The sequence below is a fragment of the Pantherophis guttatus genome, chromosome 1 (assembly GCF_059756535.1).
Source record: "Pantherophis guttatus breed Tessera chromosome 1, ASM5975653v1, whole genome shotgun sequence".
NCBI lineage: Eukaryota > Metazoa > Chordata > Lepidosauria > Squamata > Colubridae > Pantherophis > Pantherophis guttatus.
The window spans coordinates 321,385,738-321,405,745 of NC_142063.1; the positions used below are offsets into that span (position 1 = coordinate 321,385,738).

Consider the following 20,008-nt stretch of genomic DNA (forward strand, 5'->3'; position numbering starts at 1 on the left):
GTGAAACTCTTCTGAGTAAATATGTGCAGAAGTGAGCTGTTAAAGTATCTATTCTGGAGCACGTGCTTGAGAAATTAGAACATTCTTTGCCTCTTTGAATAAACAGACTGACTTGAAGAGAACTCCACTGTATTTAATAGATTTCCTTCCTATGTGAGTCTGTCCAGGACTTCAGCCCTAAGGAGTTGTAGAACAGTGTTATTCTTTCCCTGTCCAACAAGTTTTCCCTTCCCTGCCTCTTGCTTACCAATCAACCCACTACCCCTCTCCCTCCTTTTCATACAGGTCCCTTAGAATTATTTAGATGTCCACATATTCTTCTCCCACCCACCCCCACCCACCCACCCTTTTTTTTAAGGGAGAAGAGATTTGCTTCCTGGTTCTCTGTTGTCCTGAAAGCATAGGGATGGTTTCTGGAGGGAACTCATCATGACTTTTGAACAATGTCTGAATTGTTCAAAATGAACAATATGAATAAAGCAAGAGCATCTTCTGACTCTGTCTGCAGTGCATACATTCCCAATCTTTTGCTTATCATCCTGATGGGAATGGAGAGGTTTTCCCTTGACGAGAAGAGAATCAGGAATTGTGTTTCCACTCTGCTGCACAAGCAAGCTCAAAAATTATTAGGTCTTAGAAAAATACCTTATGTTAAGACCAGCAATCTTCCAATCCTTTACAGGAGAGCAAGTGTCAGTGTGTGGAATGGCACATATTGCTGAGTAAGCACACTCATAATTTCACTCATAGACCTCACCCACCTTATCAGGCAGGGAATTATTTTTGGTGCAGTAAAGGGGCAGGTTATAGCAAATTGTTCCACATTATAGGTGAGAATTGAGAAGGGGAAGGAGCTTGCTCAGTGCCCATTGGTGGGGAACTTAGAAAACTCAGTCACTTCAATGCAGAATTATGCCATGTTTGGCTAATGGCAAAGTTTTTCTTTATTTGCTGATAATTTATCTTATGTAAGAATCCATGCAGTCTTAGCTTGGGGGTGAGAGTTTAGGGGGGAAAAACATTAATAAAACAGACTCTTTGTGGGGAATGGATAAGAGGCAGCACAGATAGTAACAGATGAATTTTCAAACTGCATCACAAAATTTCACTTTTCCACTCTATTCGCAAGTCAGTTCGATTTCACAGTAAATGTTATTGTTGCATCTAAACAATTATATCCATATTTACTTTAAAGTGAGTTCTGTTGAACTCAGTAAAATTTACTATTAAGTAAACATATACTTGTGTCATCTGTGGAGTGAACACTATGTTCTTTTTATTTTTGTTCCAACATTTCTGTTGTTTAACAGGACAAAAGCCGTTTCTTTGATGCTTTTAAAACTAAACGTTATACATTTTGCAACATATTAAGCCTGCTTCAGATAGAGCATTTTTAAGGACAAACAAATGCAACTGGGTACAGTGTGACATGTAGAGGAAGAGATCAGTTTAAGCTTTTAATTCTTGCTTGCAATCAGATTAATTCCTGATTTATGTTGCTGCTACATAACAGAGTAGAATTCTGGCCAAAGCCTCACAGGGACCAGACAGCCTTGAAACAGCTTTCAATGAGTCCAAATTATTTTTTGAATCTCTGGCTCTTGAAGCATTTCTCTACACCCTGTCCTTCTAAGACAGCTCTTCCTGCTCTCAATCATTGTGTTTTATTTTTAGAACATTCTCGTTGCTTTGGATCATTTCTTTTAAAAATGCAAATCTTTATATACTGTCCTTGTCTTCATGGTCACAAAACTCTTTCAGAGGGACCATCTCTTGCCCTGCCTAATATAAGTAAAGTTCACCCTTCACTCAAAAGAATGAGATAGCACTACAGAAACAGCGATCAAATAATTAAAGCCCACTAGCTGTTAAATGCAATCACTGTCGACAATAACCAAAAGCTGAAATACCTATTGGGCAACCTTATAAAAAAGGTTGGTTTTGCATATTCTCTGAAAAAGTAGAGCAGCTCCAGATCATACAGATGGACATCATCTGCCAACCTAAGGCAACCAGAAGAAGTCTTGTGGCTTGGTCCACAGACCCTGATATATTTATTTATTTATTTATTGGTTCGATTTATATGCCGCCCTTCTCCAGAGACTCAGGGCGGGTTACAATGCGTTAAGCAATAGCCTTCATACTTTTGTATATACCTGCTTAGTAAGGCTTTTGGCCCCCCCAAGCGGTGTTCTTTTTTTATACAAAGTCAGCTTATTGCCCCCACAATCCGGGTCCTCATTTTACCTATCTCAGAAGGATGGAAGGCTGAGTCAACCTTGAGCCTGGTGAGATTTGAACTCGCAGTAATTGAAGGCAGCTGGCAGCTAAGTTCTACTTTAACAGCACTTTAATCCCCTGCACCACCAAGGCTCTTGCCAATATAGTATTGGCATCACAAGTAGTTCCCACTTTCAGGAAGAAAAACGTCTGTTGGATTAAAGTAGGGCAATGATATATCTAAAGTTGGGGGATACCAGACTAGGAAGGGTTGGAGGCAGGGGTGGGTTCTACTTACCTTTACTACCGGTTTGCATCATGCATGCGCAGATTGCTTCTGATGATGTCCGGGTCAGTGGGCGGAGTCTCCCGCCGGTTTTACTACCAGTTCTATAGAACCAATCCGAACCGGGAGCAATCCACCACTGGTTGGAGGGTCATAACAAAGGTTCTGAAACTGCCCTCCAAAATGAAGTGATAGCTATTGGAATGTCCCCAAATTTAGCCAAATGAATCCCTGGAATCTGGACTTTAAAGGTAATGGTTCCTCGGCACATGCATGCTAGTCATTTCTGGCTCTGAGGCAGTGCTCATCTCTGTTCCTAAGCTGAAGAACCAGTGCTGTCCAAAGATATCTCCGTGGTCATGTGGCCGGCATGACTAAATGGTGAAGGTGCATGGAGCGCTGTTACCTTCCCACCAAAGATGGTCCCTATTTTTCTATTTGCATTTTTTATGTGCTTTCGAACTGCAGAAACTGGGACAAGTAATGGGAGCTCACTCCATTACGCAGTGCTAGGGATTTGAACCACTGAACTGCTGACCTTCTGATCGACAAGCTCAGCATCTTAGCCACCGAGCCACCACATCCCTTTTTTGGACTTTAGCAACAGATTATCATTGTACTGCTTTTAACTTTCCATGGGGCAAGGGGAGTGACATCACATGTGTCATAATATCACTGTTCACTTGCCATCAATACAGGGCTTAGATGCTTTAGCCTCTGCTGACTGAAGTCTCCAAGTCACTTTTAAGGACTATTTAGTAAAGTAGTCTCTCTCTTCAAAGATGTAAAAGTATGGATCAGTTGATGCCTAACTGAGTTCACGTTCTCACTGCCAACCTTCAGTGTATGTTCTTAGACCTTGCTGGAATTCTGCATGCTTTAAAGTTGCTAATTTACCTTCTGCTAAAAGCAATTCCCCCTCGTAGGCATGTGCTTGAATTTGATCAAACTGAATTTGTCAACAAACCATAGCCGGGTTCATGTGTAATGCAAGCAAGGTATGATTTACTAATTACAGTAATTAAGTTTAGTACTGTTGACCTTGAAAGAAACAAAGCACCTTTTGGTTTAGCAATAAATGTGTACCCAGCCAAAGACTTTGTGAAGCTTATGTCTGAGTTAACATAGGCTTCTGGTACAAGTGACGATTCCACATGCATCATGACAATAACCCTTCTGTAAATTATGTAATTTGCATGAATGACATCATGATGCACACAATATATTTGCCTTTTTCTCGCTTCCTCCATGCCCATATAGCTCTCCATTGCCGTGTTTTTGTTATTGCCAAGTAAGGAAAAAAAATATGAGCAGGAAAGTCATAATGGTTGAAATAACACAACATACGTCACCCAAAACTTGAGCTAACAAAAGTAATATATAAGATGCTATATTCAAAGAAACCATATTAGAACTTAAAATAGTGGCTTAGGTCATATGTTATGCTGAACCACTAGCAAACCCCCTTTTCCATTTTAATCAGTTTATTGTTCTGCAAACTTCCAGGACAGATTTCAAAGCCAATATTAGCCGAACAGCTGTCTGTGAAAGGAGATTATTCTAGGAACTTTTGCAAAGTCAGTGAAAATACTGAGGAAAACCACTGGAGTTATGTGAAATTATTTTGGGGGCGGTGACAGAAATGGGGAGGGGGCATTTTTTAATATAAAATAATTTTAGCCACTTTAAAATATAAATTTGGCTATCAAGAAAGGTAGTGATTAAGTCAAAATCCACTCCATTTTTTTAAAACTTCATTAAAGATAAAGACTGATTAAAATAAAAAAAAAAGCAACCCCCCCAAAAAAGTTTAGCTGGCTGGCTGGCTAACACAGTTACTAGCCAAGCCACACACAAAAAATACCCTGCAATAATGGGAATCACTTGGCATCTGAATGTAGGAAGGATGCTAAACTAATAATCTGAATCAGAGATGTCACAATCTCAGAGGCTTTGCTGGAAGGGTTCTTCTGTTCCATTTCCCCACCCTTTAGAAATTAATTAATTAATTACTCTGTCTGTCTGTCTGTCTGTTTGTTTGTTTATTTATTTATTTATTGGTTTGATTTATATGCCGCCCTTCTCCGGAGATTCAGGGCGGCTTACAATGCGTTAAGCAATAGCCTTCATACTTTTGTATATACCTGCTTAGTAGGGCTTTCGCCCCCCCCCAAAGCGGTGTTCTTTTTTATACAAAGTCAGTTTATTGCCCCCACAATCCGGGCCCTCATTTTACCTACGTCGGAAGGATGGAAGGCTGAGTCAACCTTGAGCCTGGTGAGATTTGAACTTGCAGTAATTGCAGGCAGCTGGTGCTACTTAACAGCACTTTAGTCTGCTGCGCCACCAAGGCTCTTTACTCTTGGTGGGATACAGAAGAACTGACTTTCTGTAAGTGGATCAGTAAGAAGAGGAAGGAGGTCTTAGGTACAAAACCTGTTACAGATGCTGGGGTGGAGAGTACAGCATGCAGAAAAGGAGATGAAACAGCTCTGATTAGTTAGTCAGTCAGTTAGTCAGTTACCACAAGTAGGAAAACATTGTGGAGAGGCTAAGGGTAGACTGGAGTGAGATTTCCAAAGACAGGGTGGTTCAGCATTTTGTGGGAATCCAATTACACTCTTAGTATTTTGCATGTGAACCAGGCCCTTAAACCATACTATGGTTTCTTCAGCATAGCACATGATCCTTGCTTACTCAGATTTAAGATTTAGCGTATTATGTGAATCTAGCAACTCTTCCATTTTTTGCAAATCCTCTATGCCAGAGGTCTCCAACCTTGGCAACTTTAAGCCTGGTGGACTTCAACTCCCAGAATTCCCCCATCAGCTTTGCTGAATTCTGGGAGTTGAAGTCCACCAGGCTTAAAGTTGCCAAGGTTGGAGACCCCTGCTCTATGCTGCCCACTTAACTCCAGTGAAGGGTGTGGCTATATGCAGATAATTCAGGCTCTTGACCTGAGACAGAAATCAGCCTTGGTTTGAGTCAGTTTACAACTACATTCGTATAATTGAAAGAGAAGGGCCCAATTGGGAACGGGCAGTCTTGGCTCAATGGCACAACTTCTACTTTAAAGTGCCAGTTTCATTCTTCTCCTAACCTGCTCCTAACCTGCTCTTTTTGGGATATGCTGGGATCACAGCTGTCAACTGGTATGATAGGAATTATCCAGCACATCTGGAGGACACTAGATCAGGGATGGCAGTGGGGAAGGGGCACAGAGGTTGTTTCTAAAAACGTTTGTGACCCTTCAGTAAAGTTTATTCATTGATGCTAATGGCATTGTTGATGCATTAATGATTAATTGTATGGTGTTGTCCCAATTGCTCCTAGATATTTTATAAAGAATCAAGATCTAAATATAATGATAGCAATCACAGCAATAATATTACAGCTTCTACAGCTACTACTAACTTTCAGCACTTCCAAAGGACCTGCCTTTGATGGCAGAGCTAAGAATAATTCTGGAAAAATCCTCAAGTTGCTGTAACTTGTGTTGAGCTTGGCTCCTGGTGGAATATGCTTCTGTTTAAAATATGATTTTTTATAAGAAAGTGAACTCCACTGAGAAATGCTTTTAGATAAACATGTTCAGGTTGAAGCTAGCTATACATTATGCATAAATGCACTTTTTGAAAAGAAAGGGAATGTTAAAGAATTTGAGAAGCAACGTGATGTGAGTGCAAATGGCTAAGATTGATTGATCTTCATCTTGTACAGAGAGAATTAAGGATAAGCCAAGTAGAGAGGAAGGAAGGAAGGAAGGAAGGAAGGAAGGAAGGAAGGAAGGAAGGAAGGAAGGAAGGAAGGAAGGAAAAAGGGCTTTCCCACGGATTCTCTATTCTTTTTTTTGTTGTTGTTACTTTTTAAAAGTAATTTATGGGCATCCTTCCATGAATTTGTGCATATACATTATTTCTTTTCACCCACTGTAAATTCTCAAACTTGGCAACTTTAAGTTGCGTGGACTTCAATTTCCAGAATTCCTTAGCCAGCCATGCCATGCTAGAGTGTTAGCGCCTAAAAATGGAGATCATATAGAATCGTGGCAAGATCAACATTTACTCAGGATTTCTATTTAGACCAACCAGAAAAGGTATTATGCATATTTCATATTTCTCAAAGTCACTGTGTGTGAGTTAGGTGGCCATATAAATCTATTTACGGTAATAAATAAATATATCTGAACAATAATAAATTCTAGGGGGTGCAGATTTAATTCCCTCTATAAGAAGATAGTAATCTTTTTGGCATATATGCAGGTGGAGCTAAAGTACAGAAAAAATTTCAACAAAAAGTCTCATTTGGGCATATATTTATTCAATGATTTCCAGGCTGTTTCCTATGTCAAAAGACATTTCATATTTTCAAATTATTGATAGCTCTGGTTATTAAGAATCATTTGCTTATAATTTCCAGAATAGAATAGAATAGAATAGAATAGAATAGAATAGAATAGAATAGAATAGAATAGAATAGAATAGAATTCTTTATTGGCCAAGTAATTGGACACACAAGGAATTTGTCTTGGTGCATATGCTCTCAGTGTACATAAAAAGACAAAATACATTCATCAACAATCATAAGGTACAACGCTTAATGATAGTCATGGGATACAAATAAGCAATCAAGTCATGTTAGAAAACAGTCAATATAAATCGTAAGGATACAAGCAACAAGGTTACAGTCATACAGTCATAAGTGGAAGGAGATGGGTGATAGGAACGATGAGAAGATTAATAGTAGTGCAGACTTAGTAAATAGTTTGACAGTGTTGAGGGAATTAATAAAGTGGAGGTTTGCCTGGACTATCCAAGAATTCTGCTTATATCCTAGCTTTGCAGGCATAGGAGGGTCACTGTAGCAAAGAGAACTGGAGTAGAAGGAAGTGTAAGCTTAATCATTAAATCAGGGGTCCTCAAACTTGGCAGCTTTAAGACTGGCTGGAGAATTCTGGGAGTTGAAGTTCACAAGTCTTAAAGCTGCCAAGTTTGAAGACCTCTGCACTAAATCTTTTAGCAGCTAACTGTTTTGTTCCAGGCAACTGGGCCTCCTTTTGCAGAAAATTGTCTTTTCTTTCTTCTTTCCTGGGTTCCAGCCCAGGTTTCAAAAAGCTTGTTGGTCATTTGCCCAAATCTAAATTCTAAAAAAATATAGCCTTATCGCCATTTGAAATAAAATGTGGGGGGGAAAATAACAATAGAAGAGAATATTTGTAGTCCAGGGTTGAACCATGGGGCCCTGGCGCTCTCTAAGCTTGGTTGTTTTCTTGCAGATGTTTCATTACCCAACCAGTGTTATTACCTAGTTGGGTAATGAAACGTCTACAAGGAAACAATCAAGCTCAGAGAACACCAGGGACCCCCTGAATAAAGATGGAGATATGGAGATTGTTAGCAAAGAGAATGTTGAAGGATAGCAACCAAACAGAGAAACCAGAAAACTTGCACAGTGAATAAAAGCAAAGCTTCTCTTTTTAAGAGAGAGAGAACCCGAAACTGATTTCCAATAGAGTTTCACCTTTAACTTTTAAACTCAAGAACAAAAGTATGTCAACGCAGTCCATTAATTTTGAGTGGCATATTTATATCAGGCAGAGCAGTCTTTCTCACATTCAGGGACCTTGCCTTGACCTTTGAGAGATAGGCTTGTACAAAGATAAGTGTGTGGGTTTTTTTTTTCCAAGAAAATACCTTAGACATGGAATTAAAGTTTAAATAAATACAGCTCATGCAATTAGAGTCCATGCATTTAATAATTTATCCCCTCGGTGACTTTAAAAAGTACAATTCAGTACCATCAGTAGACTGCACTCTGATTCAACAAAACCTCTTCATTTGGGTCTCAAGAAACTTCCCCTCTGCCTGTCCTGATTTATTATTGATGTCATTTGTAGCCAATGTTTCCATATGAAATGATGCTCAAGGGGGCCAGTAATACATTATGATACAGTAACATTTAGAAAAACATCATTTGCGATCAAGAGGAGTGCCCACCAAAAGGCAAACACTCACCTTTTATCAACACAGACTTTGCTTAAACAAAGTCTGTCTAGATAACAATGAGTTTGCCTGCTTGGGAGAGTAGCAGAAATGAAGTTAGCCTGATCTCCTTTTTTTCAGGGAGCTCCAGAAACACAGGTAGTTCTCAACTTACAACAATTCATTTAGTGACTGTTCAAGGTTACAACGGCACTGAAAAAAGTGACTTATGACAGTTTTTCACACACGACTGTTGCAGCATCCCCTTGGCCATGTGATCAAAATTCAAATCCTTGGCAACTGGCTCATATTTAGGACAGTTGCAATGTCCCAGAGTCACATGATTAGCTTTTGCAACCTTCTGACAACCAAAGTCAATGGGGAATCCAGATTCATTTAACGTCCGTGTTGCTTACTGAACAACTGCAATAATTCACGTACCAATAGCAGGAAAGGTCGTAAAAGGGGGCAAAACTCACTTAACAAATGTTTCACAGAGCAACATGAATTTTGGGTTCAATTGGGGTCGGACGTCGAGGACTATCCTGTATGTGCAGGAACTCTTTGGACTGCTTGTGCCCCTTAACTCCTACCTTGCATGCAAATGTTGGCAGAAAGAATCCCAAATAAGAATGGCAGGAGAGACCACCGCATGGCCTCTGAAGAGTGACATGGGTGGAAGAGCCGTTGGGAGCAGGGTAGCCTGTCCAACTCTCCCTGTTCCCACCCCCCTCCCCAGGACAGAATGTACGCTATCTGTGGCATTTCTGCCCTGGCCTTGACTGATCAACACCGCTCTACCGCCTGTTCAAAATTACCCTTGGCTTCACTCATGTGGCCCTGCTTATCTCCCCAGTCATTTCCTGAATTGATTTTTGGATGGTCAAGGTAATCTTCGGTGGAAGGATGGCTCTCTAGCTAAGTCTCTGTGGCTATTCTTTGGCCCCAAACTAGAATTCAGCTTGTCAAAGACTTTGTCATCCATAAGAGATGCTCACACAGATTCCCACTGTGCTTGCTCTGGTTAAGCTTGATTGGCTGAGAGGTTGTTGTTTTCACGTTAAGCCTGCACAGATTTTGGACGGGGATTTTCTCTTAAAAGCTTTCTTGGTGTTGCAAAGCCTGTGAGCAAAAATCTACAATTTTCAAATGGGGGGAAAAAAAAATCTATTCTGTAGCCAGCATGACTTTCTCTCATTTGGGGATATTATTCACGTTCCAGTGCCCCTAACAACCCACCCCATTTCACCTGTAAATGCTGTCTCAATTGCACCCATCGTAAAACTAGACCTGAACTAAAATGTAATTAAATCTGTGACTGCAGATCAGAAACGAATAGCAAGAACAGGCTGCTTGGTAATAGAAAAGTCATGTGCTGTTCCGTATATCTGAGCATTCAATCAGAGAGCAAGAAGAAGTGCCACATGTCACAGAGCTGTGCAGTGCTTCGGATTTGATTTTTAAAAAAAAAAGTTCTTTGGAGCAAGTGGTGGCACAAATGTAGCCCCTGTCTGCCTGCAATTCCTTAAGACAACTGCTTTTTCCTGGAATTTCCTGGAATTACAGTCCAGGTCTCTTAAAGGACCAGAGGATTGATTTAGTGTAGGGGTTATGAGAGATCATTGCAGAGAGGCTGGGAAAGGACTGGAAGGGAGACTGAACATTAACAATCAAGATCTGGAATCCATTTGCAGATTATTATCCAAATAGGTCAGCCCGGGTGTTGAGAAACCTGAGAAAAAGAGTTTCAAACCATTCAAAGTGAGTCTGCTTTAACGAGAGTCTCCTATAAACGAGAGTTGGGGTTTTCTCTTGCCATTGCCAAGATTCTGTATTTACTTTCAGACAAGAATGAAAGATCCCTTATTGGGAATCCGTGCAATTCTTGCTTATCTTGCCTAACTGATGAGGGTTAAATTCACTCTAAGAAAGATTGAGCCAATTTTAGGAGTAAAGTTAACCTCCTGGCAGCAAATTGACTCCATCGCTTGACTCTCTGGTAGTGTTCCACAGCTTAACTCCACTTCCTCACCCAGTTAGTGAAGTGTATTGTGCGGCACACTTTATTGCGGAATGCATTATTTTACCCTGATGTTGGATCTAAATCTGCCAATGTCATCCAATGACATACAAAAGTCATTCCATCTGCCAGACCACGGAGCTAACATTTATTGCCCAAGCAAATCCCTGTAATTCCTTTCACACAAATTGAGGGTTCTCTTCTTTAGCTCATTTTGCCAAATGATGCTTTGCCCCAAAGTGATCGTTATGACCACCTTGCATTCGTACATTTCCTTGCTTATTTACCATGAAAGGCTAGGGTTTCTCTAATTTTGTCTAATAATAAAAATATTGCTCCATCAGATAAAACACAGACTACTGATTGCTAGATAGGGAGGAGGTCCAAGAAAAGAGAAAGAGTATGAAGCAGAACTTTTTATAAGTCCAAATCCCTGCTCTGTGAATAATCATTATTAAAGCACAAGCTTTAATAGAACCAAAATAAATGTTTTACATCTACGATGTGGCAGCTTCTTGAGATTCCAAATAAGATATATAATGGTATATTTTCCTTTCCTTCTTTCCTTTCCTTCTTTCCTTTCCTTTCCTTTCCTTTCCTTCCCTTTCCCTTTCCCCCTCTCTCCCCCTTCCTTCTCCTCCCTCCCTCCCTCCCTCCCTCCTACCTACCTTCCTTCCTTCCTTTTTTCCTTTCTTTCCTTTATTTGCAACCAATCTTGTATTCAACAACTCTGAGCAGTTTACAATATAAAATTCATCAGAGATTTGACTCCATTTAAGGCAGCTCTATGTATAAAATGCTTACCTGATATATTAAGTGTGTTGTGTGAACTCTTAGGAACAGACTTTCAAAGCAAAGTTTTTGAACTCGATTATTACTTGAGACCAGCTTTCTTTCTATTACAATTACTACCATTGAGAAATGACTGATCAGGCTCTATGAGGCACACTTCTAATGTCCTATATAAACCACCATTCTGATGTCCTACCTAAGTCACCACTCTTTTCATTCTGCTGCCTAAGGCAAGGGTATCATCCTGCTTCACAGTCGAGCCAGTCTTGGCAGAGGTGAGAATCTTGCTTTGTGATGGTGCTTCCATTCTACACAAGCCTGAGTGGAAGTACTTCATTGTCGATACAGGTTAGTATGAAAGGAAGCAGACTTCAAAGTTCTTGGATCCTCAGCTATGGAGTGATTTAAAGGTCAAAAACAGTAGCTTGAGTTGGGTTTTGAAACAAAACAGGATCGGTCTTTCTAAACTGACAAGACATACTCTAAAATAACATTTCCAAAACCTAAATCCCACCCCCTTACATTTGGAAACAGTTGATTTCAAGGGTAGATTCACACATAATATAATTAACAGACTGAAATTTTATCAAAACATATATCTGCACATCTGAGGTGGGTTTCAGCAGGTTCTGACCAGTTCTGGAGAACTGGTAGCGGAAATTTTGAGTAGTTCGGAGAACCGGTAGTAAAAATTCTGACTGGCCCCACTCCCATCTATTCTCTGCCTCCCAAGTTCCAGCTGATCGGGAGGAAATGGGAATTTTGCAGTATCTATCTATCTATCTATCTATCTATCTATCTATCTATCTATCTATCTATTAGTTCGATTTATATGCCGCCCTTCTCCGGAGACTCAGGGCGGCTTACAATGTATTAAGCAATAGCCTTCATACTTTTGTATGTACCTGCTTAGTAGGGCTTTTTGGCCCCCCCCACAAAGTCAGCTTATTGCCCCCACAAACCGAGTCCTCATTTTACCTACCTCGGAAGGATGGAAGGCTGAGTCAACCTTGAGCCTGGTGAGAATTGAACTCGCAGTAATTGCAGGCAGCTGGCAACTAAGTGCTACTTTAACAGCAGTTTAGTCCGCTGCACCACCAAGGCTCTTTTTCCTTTCCTTCACCTGGAGTGGGGAGGGAATGGAGATTTTACAGTATCCTTCCCCTGCCATGCCCACCAAGCCACGCCCACCAAGCTATGCTATGCCCATCAAACCAAACCCACAAAACTGGTAGTAAACATTTTTGAAACCCACTAATGCTGCACATGCAAGATCTTTGTTTAGCTCCACACTAAACGTAATTCCTCTTCCCAAAGTACACACATATTGTCCCTTTTATCAGGTTTCAGATTCTGTTTATTGACCTGCTCCAGTCCATAACCAAGTTCAGGTACTGATTCAGATGACAAGGAGAAATATGGAGTGTCGACACTGTATTGGTGGCATTTAGCACATCATAAACATGTTTTAAAAATATCATGAAGCATCGTAACACATGCCATAATTTTCAGTAGAGGTTTCAAAGCAGATGTTATAAAGAGGAGCAGAGCATTCACACCACCATATCTTTAATTCATGAAAATAATCCAGGAGGCTATAATGGTGGTATGATTTAACATGTAGATAAAGCAAATGTCTACTTTGTGATCCGCAAAGTCTTTAGATTCCCAAAATGAGGATTCTGGGTAGATTGAAAGAAGAAAAGGATCTTTAGAGCCAGGACTTCTTTTTCTTCTCATATCAGAGGCTTCAGATTGCAAACCTCCAAGCTCTGAAAACCCGGAAGCTAGAGAGGAGAATGTCCAAGGAGTTTTTAGCCCAGTGTTTTTCAAGTTTGACAACTTTAAAAAGTGTGGACTTCAACTCCTACGCTGACTGGAGAATTCACACTGTTTAAAGTTGCCAAGCATGAGAAACACTGCCTTACCTTTTAAAAATTTTTTTAAAAAGCCCCCAATGCTTTATTCTAATCTTCCTCTAATGCTAGGGTCGGACTGGTATCAGAGATGGTATTCAGCAGGTTCTGACCAGTTCTGGAGAACCAGTAGCAGAAATTTTGAGTAGTTCGGAGAACCGGTAAATACCACCTCTGACTGGCCCCACCCCCATCTATTCTCTGCCTCCCAAGTCCCAGCTGATTGAGAGGAAATGGGGATTTTGCAGTAACCTTCCCCTGGAGTAGGGAGGGAATGGAGCTTTTAAAGTATCCTTCCCTTGCTACGCCCACCAAGCCACGCCCACAGAACCGGTAGTAAAAAATTTTGAATCCCACCACTGACTGGTATCCCATGCAATGATGGGCCTATAGCAATAAGTCACATTAATGGTAGAATTGAATCCTGCATACTTCTCTCTGGAAGAGATATGGAAGAAATGGCTGCTGGCAAGCTGAGTAGAGCTGCAATGGAGAAGTATTTGTGTTTATGTAGTTTATGTAACGTATATTGGAGGTGGTGATCCTTTAAGAGCTGTATGCAATGAATCTTCATTTTAACGTATGCCGAATAGTGTACATTTAAAGTGACAATGAAGTTATTCTAAATCTAAGTCCAAATATAGTAAACGTACAATTAGTCTCAAGTTCAAAACATGTCAGCTGAATCAGTATTCAGCTTTGTACTATACAAGTTCTGGAGCTCAAATGGGATTTATTAACTCCTAGAGCAGGAATCTGGCATTCACACATTTCATGGCACCCTCAGTCCCCAGTCTGTGTCCTCTGAGATCACCAAAAATTAACCGCAAAATTTTGATGGTGCTTTTTAAAGCTTTTTCTGAAGATTTAAAGTGCTTTCTAAAAAGTTTTTAGAGAATGTGGAATTCAGGTAGTTCTTGATTTATGAGCACAATTGGGATTGAGGCCTCCAATGCTAAGCGATGCATTCATTAAGTGAGTCACATCCAATTTGGCTGGTTGCCAAGCACCCAAATTTTGATTGTGTATACCCAGGGACACGGAGATGGTTGTAAGTGCAAGGACCAGTTGTAAATCGTTTTGTTTTTTTCTCAGCACCATCATAACTTCAAAATGTCACAAGGACTACCTATACGCTGTTAATTTGCAGTGCCCATTCCTTACAACAAGGCTGTCAAACTCCCGGGCCCACAGGCTGGATGCGTCATGTGCTGGCCACACCCACATCTGGTTTAGCGAAGAGGGAAAAAAGTCCGAATATGTCACATGACACTGCCATGATGATATGAGTTTGACACCCCTGCCTTACAAGAATAATGTTCTAATTTCTCTATGATTCCTGCTACATCCCCTAACCTTTAGTATTCTTATTGGGATACCAAATATAAACATTGCTTCATATAACAAGATGGACCTAACTGGAACAAGAATCTTTTCCTAACAACAAACTGGTCATTGTCCTCTAGTTTGCTGGTCAAAAGCTGTTCCTCAGGATTGACTTTCCTGGGAAGATTACCAACCCCCCAGTTCTGCCTGAATGTCCATAATTAGAAATAAACTCATCTTGGAGTGGATATATTATCAAGATGAATTGGGCAGGCAATGACCTCTGGAGTGCACAAAAGAAGAAACTTGATCGGCCTCATATTATAATGAAGTAAAATGAGTGGGTGTGGTATTAACTGGATATTATACTAATAACCTCAACGGTTCCTTTAGCAATCTCCAGTTACTTATAAGAGGCTGTCACATGCTGTCTATCCAGCTGGTAATCAATATATGGCTCTTTTGCTTTAGTGACACTGTTGCTCTTTGCTGATTCAGGAGCTGCCTTTCCTAGGATTTTAATGTTATTAATGGTGGTTGGATTTATTGTTTTAGAAAGCATTTCAGTTCTTTTGATTGTGGGGGGCTTTGGGTAATGTTTTCTTTTCTAAAAAATGAGAATTGCTTGATATAAATAAACAGGAATGAGTTTGCTATGGGCTGCCAAATCACAGAACAGGAATAATGCTCAATTCGGTGATGGATGGCCACCGGGAATTGGATGGGTTGCCCAAACAGTAGGAGTTGGCAGGTGGACAGGTCAATCAGCTTTTTTTTTTTTTAGAGGCAAAAAATAGAAGGCAAACAAGTCCTTCCCTTCCCTAGACAACAGAATTTCCTCTCCCTCAGTGGACATCTGATGCCCCAATCTATTAGTAGTGAGATTGGCTGGAATATAGCTCAGAGCATTGCTGGGCCCAAAAGGGAAGATCTGGCCTTTCAAAACATCCTATTCAAAAAAACAAGAAGACTACATTAAAAACAACAATAAAGTATAAGAAATACCGTACCCTATGGTTGTTGCAAAAACGTTACCAGGAACAACTGTCTATCCAAGGCCTCTGTGACAAATTGGAATAATGAAAAGAAAAAAAATATTTGGATCTCAAAGGGGTGGCAGTGACAATGGGAATTCCTTTCTCATCAAACTGCAAGGCCACATTCCACATGTGTTTTCAACAATGGTCAGAACCAGGCAACCAGGCCTCATAAATCACCTATGATATGTCCCAGCAGAGGTCCATAGGTCACAGAAGCTTGTAATGCAGTGATGCCAAACCACTCGATCCCCACCACTCCCCAAGCATTTCTTGTTGTCTTATTACAACTGGGATCAGGAACACTTGTGGTAAAGGAACACTTGTGGAAAAGGCAACTGACTTTTGTTTCTGGAATTAAGGGGCACATGTTATCTGGAATGTAAGTGCTCTCTTTCCAAAAACAGAGACACTCTTTATCACTAGAAGCTCAAATAACCTCTTTGGTGAAAAGCACTTCTTAACAGCTTTGGTTGTTCCAATGACTACGGCTTCTCTACTACACTGTTTTTGCTGTGGTAGCCCATACATTCATAAGACTAAAAAGGATTTTTTGGGGCTCCCCTTGAGAACAGTTTGGGGACTCTATAACTAGTTCAGAAGCTGTACTGGAAAATCTGCCCTGGCTGATAATTGCTATGAACCAATGCCAAGTTATTGATGGTTTATAAAAGCCCCAAATTTTTCAACATCAATTATCTTGGGAATTGCCTACATTTTTATAAACCTACATGATCTTCATACTCTGATATGGCTGTTGCAGCCTTCTAATATGTATTTGTAGTGCAGTAGTAGAGCCTCCCCAATGTGGAAGGAACATCTAATGGAAATTGAAATAACCCTTTCCACTCCCTTAAAAATATCTACCTCCTTTTTTTTCTCATTATCTCTTATTTATTGCTATTTATTCCTTATTGGCTTAATGCTCTCTTACTTTGCTGTTCTTAATGTCCCAAAGGTGCTTTTCCAAAAAACAACTGGACTTCCTTGGTTTTTCCTTGAAAATGTTTTGCTTCTCATCCAAGAAGCTTCTTCAGTTCTGACAAGAAAGTCCAGTTGCCTTTTGGAAAAGCATCTTTGGGACAACCATGACCTGGATGATTGAGAATCTCCATAGAGAATGCTGTTCTTGATGTTTCTACTGATTTCTCATTTCATGTCTATTGTATTTCTTATAATTTCTCACATGGGCAGATAAATAATATTGAAATTGCTGTAAATTCTGGAATGAAATGACAGGATGAGTAGATAGGTTTACACAACACAACTTGCTTAAAATGGAAATGTGTCATTTGTTGAGTGCAAGGAAACCAGCCATTATTTTAGATCATCAAGCTATGACATATAATAGTTTATTGTGTAGAAGGTTGTGTGTGTTTATATGGGTGGGGAGCACAACAGTGGTCGGTTTCTCCTGGTTCGTCCCGGTTCGGGTAAACCAGTAGCGGCGGCGGGAGTCTCCGTCCACCTGCCTGGACGTCATCACAGATGCTCTGCATGCACAGAAGGTTCTACGCATGTGCAGAAGCACCACGTGTTTGAAGCAAGCACGCACATGCGTGCACTCATAGTTCCGAACCGGTAGCAAAGGTAAGTGAAACCCCACTACTGGAGCACAAGAATGTAATTTGAACACAGGAATTGTGTTAAACTGTGTTTAGGATGAAATGTGTCTTCGGTGGTATGTCCCTATTTGGGGATGCTTAATGTATTTTCAATAGCATAACCAGAGTCAATGATTGAGGCTCTAGTGTAGAAGAGGGTTCAGCAGCAGAAATTGTTGTGTTAGACCAAGGAGAAGAAACTGACTGTCTCAACATTTTCTCTTGGGCCCATGAGTTAAATGAAAGGGACTCCATCATTCCCCAGTGATTTTGGCCTATGTTGAGTGTTTTAGGTAGTGGTTACTCACATGCAGATTTCAGAATGCATGTTATAGAACAGTAATTCTGTCCTGCCCACCCAGCTTTATCTAAAGGCAGCTTTCAAATATAACAGAATAACATAGTTGGAAGGGATCTTGGAGGTTTTCCAGTCCAACCCCCTGCTCAAGCGTGAGCACTATACCATTTTAGACAAATTGTTGTTCAAACTCTTCTTAAAAACTTCCAGTGTTGGAGAATTCACAACTTCTGGAGGCAAGTTGTTCCACTGATTAATTGTTCTAACGTCAGGAATTTTCTCCTTAGTTCTGGGTTGTTTCTCTCCCTGATTAGTTTTAATTCATTGTTTTGTGTCTTTCTTTCAGGTGCTTTGCAGAATAGGTTGACCCCCTCTTCTCTGTGGCAACTGCTTAGCTATTGGAACACTGCTATCATGTCACCCCTGGTCCTTCTTTTCATTAAACTAGACAAACCCAATTCCATCAACTGTTCTTCATATATTTTAGCCTCCAGTCCCCTAATCAGCTTTGTTGCTCTTCTTTGCACTCTTTCTAGAGTCTCAATATATTTTTAATATCATGGTGACCGAAACTGGATGCAATATTCCAAGGGTGGTCTTACCAAAGCATTATAAAGTGATATTCACACTCCAATTAAATATTTTTAGTGATGTCTTGCCTAGCTCTCTTACAAAGACCTATGAAAAAAATGCTGACTTGGTATTTATGCTTTTATTATTATCTGTTCTCAGGAGCTACAGCTTGTCTTACAACACATGACCAAATCGACACCAAATGTCGATTGAAAAAAGTGACTATTTTTCACACTTATGACCATTGCAGTGTCCCAGGATCATATGATCAACTTTTGTGATCTACTGAGAAGCAAAGTCAATGGGGAAATGAGATTCACTTAACAACTGGGTTACTAATGTTGTGGCCCCGCCCTCTGAGCCTGTCCCATCGGAGGAAGAAAGCTCCGAGCATGAGGAAGAGGAGTCAGCCAGGCCTCCCTCTCCAGGCCCCTCCCCTCTGGCATTGTCTCAGGTGCCGGCCGAGGGAGAGGAGATCAGTAGGGAGACAGGTGGCTCGGATCAGAGTGATGAAGAAACATCATTCCTGGACGCACGCCTCCGAAGGCGTGATAAACGATTGCAGCAGCTTAGGAGGCGTGCTAGGGATTAGAACTGAGTCACTGGACCACACCCCAGAGACTATATAATAGAGGGTGGTGGTCAGGGATCCTTGTGACGAACAAAGCAAACCTTGAATAGTCACTAAAGCCTCATCTGGAATTGCTGAGAGAAAGATTTCTTGTTGTCGGACATTTGGACTCTTGAGTATTTAATCTTTCTGTTTTACTGTGAAAATAAAGGCACTTGGCAGACGGTGTGTCTATCGCTGCCAAGTGGGAGATAAGAAACTGGGTGCGTTCCAAAGTGTTTCCTTAACCCTCGGCTGGCTGTGTTTGTGTGTGTGTGGGTACGGGGACAGATCAACTAACTTAACAACTGCAGTGATTCACTTAACAGCTGGGGCAAGAAAGGTTGTAAAATAGAGCAAAACTCACTGAACAAATGTCTCACATAACAACATAAATTTTGGGCTCAATTGTGGGTGTAAGTTGAGGACTACCTGTACAGATTTGGGAAAGCCTCCAATTAGTTTAGGTTTCTTGTTTTTCCTGAGGTTGGTTTGGGACCTCTTCATTTTTTCCTTATCTGCCTGGGACCCCAGACGGTGTTGCATAACTTCAAGGAGTTTGCATTACTAATAATAAACCACATTGTGAAACTGCCTGGATCTGAATGAACCGTGGTGGTGCAGTGGTTAGAATGCAGTATTACAAGCTATGTTTGCTGCCTGCTGCCTGCAGTTCAACAGTTCAATTCTCACCAGGCTCAGCCTTCCATCCTTCTGAGGTGGGTAAAATGAGGACCTAAATTGTTGGGAGCAATATGCTGACTCTGTAAACCACTTAAAGAGGTCTGTGAAGCGGTATATAAATCTAAGTGCTATTGCTATTGTTATCTGGAGTGTGCTAGCTGGGATGGCAAACAGAAGGAATTCAGGGTATTTGCAGGGAATATGGAGACCAAACATTCAAGATGTGGCACTATCAAAGCTGCCATATTGATTCTTAAAGTCAGTTTGTGGATGCCGTTGACAGCAAGCAGTAGAGTTAGAACAGGGGTGGGTTCTACTTACCTTTACTACCGGTTTGCAATGGGAGCGTGTGCGCGCTTCTGCGCATGCGCAGACCGTCCATTATGACGTCCGGGCAGGGGGGCGAAGCCTCCCACTGCTTTTACTACTGGTTTGCAAGAACCGGACAGAACCGGAAGCAACCCACCACTGAGTTAGAAGTGGACTCTGCCTTCATAGCTACCAAGAGATGGATTTTCCCTTGTACAAATTATGTGGTGTAGGAAAGGGTAGACCATTTTGCAGCTCCTTCTCAATTAAATCCTGTTGGGAACTCAGAAAAGGAGAGAAAATGGGAACAAGGATTACAATTACATCTACACGCTATAAAAATGAGGAATAC

General features: G+C 40.8%; 1 protein-coding gene across 1 annotated transcript in view; it reads left to right on the forward strand.

Moving 5' to 3' along the window:
• KCNK3 (potassium two pore domain channel subfamily K member 3) overlaps positions 1–20,008 on the forward strand; it is a 118,978-nt gene that overhangs the window by 1,632 nt on the left and 97,338 nt on the right. The window lies entirely within an intron of this gene.